General features: G+C 47.1%; 1 long non-coding RNA gene across 1 annotated transcript; it reads left to right on the top strand.

The window, feature by feature from the left end:
• Positions 1–280: 280 nt before the first annotated feature.
• Positions 281–1,181, top strand: LOC125756310 (uncharacterized). Its single transcript, XR_007414358.1, has 3 exons — positions 281–451; positions 523–662; positions 1,049–1,181. It is a non-coding gene; the product is annotated as an uncharacterized LOC125756310 (long non-coding RNA).
• The last annotated feature ends 5,390 nt before the right edge of the window (positions 1,182–6,571 follow it).

Raw genomic sequence — 6,571 nt, 5'->3', positions numbered from 1 at the left:
CGTATGTGTAAGGAAATAATTACGGTCATTTCTTTGAGTTTATTACTTTTCAATCTCTATGCTTTATTATGCTTATGCTTTATTATGCTTATGCTTATTATGCTTTATGCTTTATGCTTGCTCAAATTTTTGTACATTGTCACTGCAATAAAAGTGTTGCCTATGCTGCCCATTTGTAAGGGGTCGTGGTCCCAGTCAAGCCCATTAGAGGCTTTTTGACCACGGCCCTCAGCATCCCGAATGTTGAAATAAATAAAGTTCAAAGTTCAAAGTGGTTGGTATGTCTTTTGGATGTTCTTAGTTCTTTGGCGATGAGAGTTTGTGCTCTGACACTAAGATAACTTTTTTTTTGTTCTCGTTCTGTTCTAGGGTGAAAGGAACGTGTCATTGTGGTTAAAAAAGATGAATCAGTATACATGTGATATAACTGTCAAAGCCGGAATGTTGAAAGGTACGTAGACAGCACAAATTTTTGTTTTTTTTCCCGCCATATTCAATGTGTTGCGTTGGAACTGTTTACAGCATACATCCCGCCCAAGGCATGCTGGGAGGATCTCCTATCAGGCAGCTTGGAAACTTCCAGACGCCGATATGCCTTACGTTTGGTGCAGCCGAGGTTATGAACTTTCAAGTGGAATATGCCCCTTGAGGAAAACAATTAGGTACGAGTATATTCAAGCTCCACGCGACATGCCAAGTATGGTCACTGAAAAATGTAAATTGTAATATTTCTGTTTCTAATCACCTGCTGTCGTGTTTCTGCTACTAAACTGTCACGTACATTTTTGTACTGCTGACTCTTGTGCTAAACAGAAGTAAATTACACTTGGGATTAACGTGCGTTTTCAAATAAGATTTTGGTTTTCCGATAAACGTATTGCACAGGATACTAGATTTGAGGAACGCCTATGGATTGGTAAAATGACACCCTTTTTTTTGGGGGGGGGGGGGCGTGTAGTATGTGTCTCACATTACATGCTATCGGCAGTTGTGTAGAAAGTGGCAGTAACCGTTGGAATAGTGTGAAATAACGGTCCTCTCCTTTTAGGATCCACTGTCCAGCAAGGAGGTTGCAGAATCAGCAACTGACATACTGACTGATGAAACATGATGGTGCGTGCAGCAAGATAGGGTTTGACTGCAGATGCCGACCACCTGCTTCTGTAAATTTGTACTAACCACAGTCGAAAATAAGGAGAAACGTTTGAATACCGGCGGCCTTCTATCAGCTAGACAAGTCCCTGAAGCTATAAATCAATAAACTTATGTGTATAGATGACTGTCACGCTAACTTTGACGTATTCTGCTTTGGAGGTATAAAGAATGAAATGTGGATTCTTTTCGATTAGTGCATGTTTTTTTTTTTCTTCAGAAAATTTCTTGTGAGCTCGCAAAACCCGAGCGACAAAAGTAAAGGACTGACAATCCCCCTCTTTTTGGCTGCCCTCTGGGTTTCATCTGTCCTGCTTATGTGCAAAGTGCCAGCAGTTATGGTATGCCGCACACATTAGTGTGCTTAAGAAGTAGCACGACGCTAATCACGTATTATTTGCAGGGGGATCACTCAGTATGACCGCTCTACCCGTGGTCCACCGACCCAGGTGTCGCCTAACAAAGGGTATGTGCCTCTTTTTTCTTTCGATCTTCTTTCTGCGACTCATTTCGGACTACTCGCTACGCGCATGATCGGCCCAGCCAAGTGTCGTCTAGCAAGAGAAGCGTGACTCTTCCTTTAGTGCTTCTTTCTGTGCACGCCTAATCTTTCGTACTTCTTTCTGCGGCTTTATCATGCAGCGTACAAATATGTACACAGAGTGATGAGAACTTTCACGGAGGTGTCATATGGCCTGCCCTTTCCTGAATACACACGCTGGAGCTTTGCAATAATTCTGGTACATGCATGTCTGCTTAGAGCACGACAATTTCGGTGTCCGTGGCAAGAGATGTACGCTTCCCTAATCGCAAGAAAAAACACGAAACAACTTCCTTTGGAGTTGGCTTAGAGCTTTCATGCATCATAACGTCACACCTTCGCCCACAAGCATCGCGTCCATAGGTCGGCAAAAAAATTGGACCTCACTCAGACTCACTCAAGATATATATTTTGCTCTGAGGGCTCACTCGAACTCAGACTCACCAAAAATTTCCTCAACCGGACTCACTCCGACTCAGACTCACTAAACGTTTTCTCAACCGGACTCGTTCGGACTCAAACTCACTAGCACAATACTCAGCTGGACTCACTCAAGCTGAGACTCACGGCTTGACCTGAGTCTGAGTGAGCCTGAGTAAGATTACTCATGAGTTCGTTAGGGTAAAATTGGCGGTTCCGATCACGGTGTCAACGTTTTTTAACGCCAATATTTCACATAATCGGTGCTCTAGGATACGCCATTTGATCTTGTACCATCTTATACGAGTTATCAGTGGTTTCAAACCAGTAAGGACATTTTTATGAAATACGCGACTCACACGAGATACTTATATTATGAACTTCCCGTGGAAGATTTGCGGGGGAAGTAATGGCACCCCACCCCCCACCCCCAACTCACGCCTCTGATCACTGCATGTTGAGATGGCGCATGAACGCTAGTGCGTTGAGATATATCTGAGTAGAGTTGAGTATAAACTTAAGCCTATATAAGGCTGGCAGTAATATTGAACGTGAGTAGGTAGGACCATAAGTCGGCAATAACAGGTAGAGCTCACTCAGACTCGCTCAAGAAATATATTTTGCGCTTAGGGCTCACTCGGACTCAGACTCACCATTACATCCCTCAACCGGACTCACTCGGACTCAGACTCACTAAAATTTTCCTCAGCCCGACTCACTCGGGCTCAAACTCACCAAATTATTAGTCCCTCGGACTCACTCTGACTCAGACTCACGCCTCGATATGAGTCTGAGTGAGTCCGAGTGAGTCGACTCATGAGTGACTTTGCCGACCTACGATCGCGTCGTTAAAATGCGGTCTGCCACTAAAACAATAATTAAGAAGAGGTGATTGACAGATATTCTTAATCATGAGTTGTGCCATGTGCATCAGACAAGTATCCTCTCCTGATCCAATTACATAGATGCTTAAGCATTACAATTTGCATCTCTCGAGAAAACCGCGTTCCGGCTCTTGATATGCGCTCTTGGTATTATTGTATGTTTTGCGTATGCATACATTTGCATTTACTGCGTCTTTTTCTGATAATATCATTCAGCATTCGTATATAATATGCACAAACGTACCAGCCAGCTACTTATTACGCGATGATTTCAGACATTTCTTTGGGTTTTGCGAGAAGTACGTAAAACTGACTTAACGTGGCGTATGGCGAGTGGTCTGTATATCAATTTTGAATACACTCTACGCCGTGAGGAGCAGTGTTAATTCTCCGCGCACTTCTTTACCGCCTCCAGCAGCTTCCCTGCTTTGTGAACTTCCCATTTTGTCTGTATCCTCCACGTTACCAATGCTGATCCCATATTTGAAGGTGAACAAAATGGCAAATAGCCCGATAACAAATAGACGGCTGGTATTTATTATCAGATAACACATAGTTTGATAAGCACGAATCATACAGTCAATGAAAATGCACGGACAGGAAAAAATAATTGATGTGTTATAATCAGGCCAACCTGCTTAAACTGCATAGAAGTTGGACCAAGAGAGGATTGCCTGACACTTATATCTTGGTACTGTTATAAAATCTCCGGTCCTCACTGATATTGACGGGCCGACCACATTTTAATAATAATCGCGGCTGATCATTACTGTAGTGCATCCTAACTCCAAGTCGCCTCGAATATGCGAATGTTTTGTTAGCTGCCTCTTCTAATGAGCGAAGGCGACGCGTTTGACCTCGGTCACCGCAATTGTCACGTTCTATAAGCAGTCATGCACTTGATTTATTACAATGCGCCATCGCGTGTGTTCCGAGAAGCACCTTCCATGTGACACCTTCCGCAAAGGTTCGCATTTCTTAGCGCACGTATATGGACGGTGTATGAAGACCGCACAAGGAAGCGCGGAAAAAACACGAGGCATGCGCAGCACGAAGTGCGAAAGAGTGGAAGGCTGTGCTTCCGTTGCTGTGGCACAACTGGCTGATCCAAGCATGTGATGAGCGTAACCTCCTGGAATGCGTCGAAGAAAGAAGAGCGAAGGAAAGAAGAGGCGCAGAGCGGTGGCCGTATAAAATCTCCTGCAAGCCGTTTTGTGTAAACACTATACCGTGTACTGTACAACGTAACCTCTCATTTTACGTGATGTGGCCGTATAAAATCTCCTGCAAGCCGTTTTGCGTAAACACTATACCGTGTACTGTACAACGTAACCTCTATTTTTACGTGAGAATGCTCGATACTATGAACGGGTACTAAAGGTTACTAGATAACTTCTATTTTATAAGTACACAAATTTGTGAAAATGTGCACCTTTAGTAAACGTTACCGTGCTTAGAGTGTATAAGCGGCGGAGCGCGCGTTCGGAATTCAGTCAAGGGCGTCTTGGCTTTCGTTTGACTTGACGCTTTGCTTGACTCGAGTAGATGCGATGGAAGCAACAGTACCTTCAATCGGCGGCCCACCACTCGTTGAAGGCAACGTTACCCCACCCTCACCGTCGTCGGCGTCAACAACAGCAAGCAACGCAGAAGAGAAGGCTGTGAAGAGATGAGCATACGACGCTGAACGCAAGCGTTTGAAGCGAGCTGCGGACCAGAAACTTCGTGCACGCTGGAGCCGTTCAAGTCGTACTTGGTGTGTGCATCGTGTAGCAATTAAGCATTCCCAAACCATACCCAATTACGCAGCATTCACGCGATACCCCCACCACTCTGCGACGCATTTACTCAAGTTTTAAATGCGAATGCATTTCTTAGTCGGGGGTTGTCCTGCGTCCCTGGCCGGCGTGCGCACAGGTGTTATCTCTCCGCGCGCTCCTCCTCGCCCCTAGCAACAGCGGTGCCGCGCCTAGCAACCGGAGCAGGTGGTGAGCGGCGGAGGGTAAGGGAGAGGAGGAGCGCGCGGGCGTGTGGTGGCGCTCACATCGCGGAACAGCGGAGGGTAAGGGAGAGGAGGAGTGTACCCGGTGAGGGCGCTCGCATCGCGGAGCTCGCTCGGCGGAGAGAGAGATCGGACGCTCCCCTCCGCGCTTGGACCTATATATATCATGCAGGGAGCGCGCGCTTTGGTGTCTTGATAGCGATGGATGTCGGTGAAGTCGAATCTCTCGCGGCAACGATACCACTAGGACGAAGTGTAACACAATGCAACTCGCGCATTACGCCTCTACGTGCGCACTCTCGTCTCCATTAATTAATCGCACACTCATCGGGTGCACCCAAATGTATTCGCATTTCCTCACGATCCCCTTCGGGGAGGTGCGGGGGCTTTTTTGTCTACACCCTCATTTCCCCTGATGGCAGTCCACGGTTTCGCATTCGTTCTCCACCTTCCCGCGGCTGCTCATAGGGACATCCTGTTCCATGCATACCGCCACACCCAGGTCTTGAAGGCGATTCTTGACTTCCTTGGGCACACTTGACTGAACAACCGGCTGTACTAGCCACCCGCCGCGCCCTCGGCAATCGACGCCACTCTCCTCCTCCTTTCTTCTTCCCATCTTTATTTCCCTCCCCCCATCCCCCTGCGGACGCCGAGAGGGGTTTCCATTCAGAATTGCGGAAATAACGTCTTTTCCTCTCCTCCTCCTTTTCCAGCCATTCGCGCCATGCCGGCGCGGTCGCGTATGGTGGCTGGTGCGTCCCATTTCACTGCTGCTAGCGGTTGTTTGCCGGAAGTTGATTGACCTACAGTGCTACGTTGAACCCCATAGAGTTTCGAAAGTTCAATGTTGTCTGGTAACATGAATAACGGTCTCAAACAGCACACAAAAGCGAAATTTGAGGTTAAATAGTGCTGCATATAGGCGCCGTTTATGAAAATAGGCATTTATAGGCTCTTATGGGCATTTAGGCACAAACCCCCAAAATAGGCATTTTTAGGCACTATAAAACACTATAAAATCCCTTCTCATATCATATATCAAAGTGGCATCATAGGAACGCAAGAAACGAAATAGGCATTTGCCTAAAATCCGGTGTCTAAGTGAAAAGGTAAGAGTTCAGCGACGAGCGAAATGAATGAGCCTTTAACCCAGGGCTCAGAGCCTTTTCTCTCACTCAGCACCGTTGTTATATCCCCTGAGGCCGGCTACTCCTTCTTGATTGCAACCAATCACACACACGACACCACCCACCATGGCACCAGCCAATAACACTGTCGCTGAGGGGTCATTGCACCACGACCGGTCTGGAGGCGCGCTCTCGCTAGCGCGCGCCTCCAGACCGGCCGTGGTTGCACTCACTGTAACTACAAAGGTCCTGCGCTCAACGACACGCCGGTGGGGTGAGCCGCGGAACAGGTCTGCCTCTCCCCAGAAGGGCAGGAAATGGTTTGCGGCGACTTAATGACTCCTGTCAAAACATACAGGAATGGTCGGCACCGCGACATACTAAACCATGTCAACGTGGCCCATTGGGAAGATGTCGCCAACTTTGACGTCTTTCTGCTAGT

Source organism: Rhipicephalus sanguineus, chromosome 11, assembly GCF_013339695.2.
Source record: "Rhipicephalus sanguineus isolate Rsan-2018 chromosome 11, BIME_Rsan_1.4, whole genome shotgun sequence".
Taxonomy (NCBI): Eukaryota; Metazoa; Arthropoda; class Arachnida; order Ixodida; family Ixodidae; genus Rhipicephalus; species Rhipicephalus sanguineus.
Note: the sequence above shows the minus strand (reverse complement) of the source record. Positions and strands in the feature narration are given on the sequence as shown.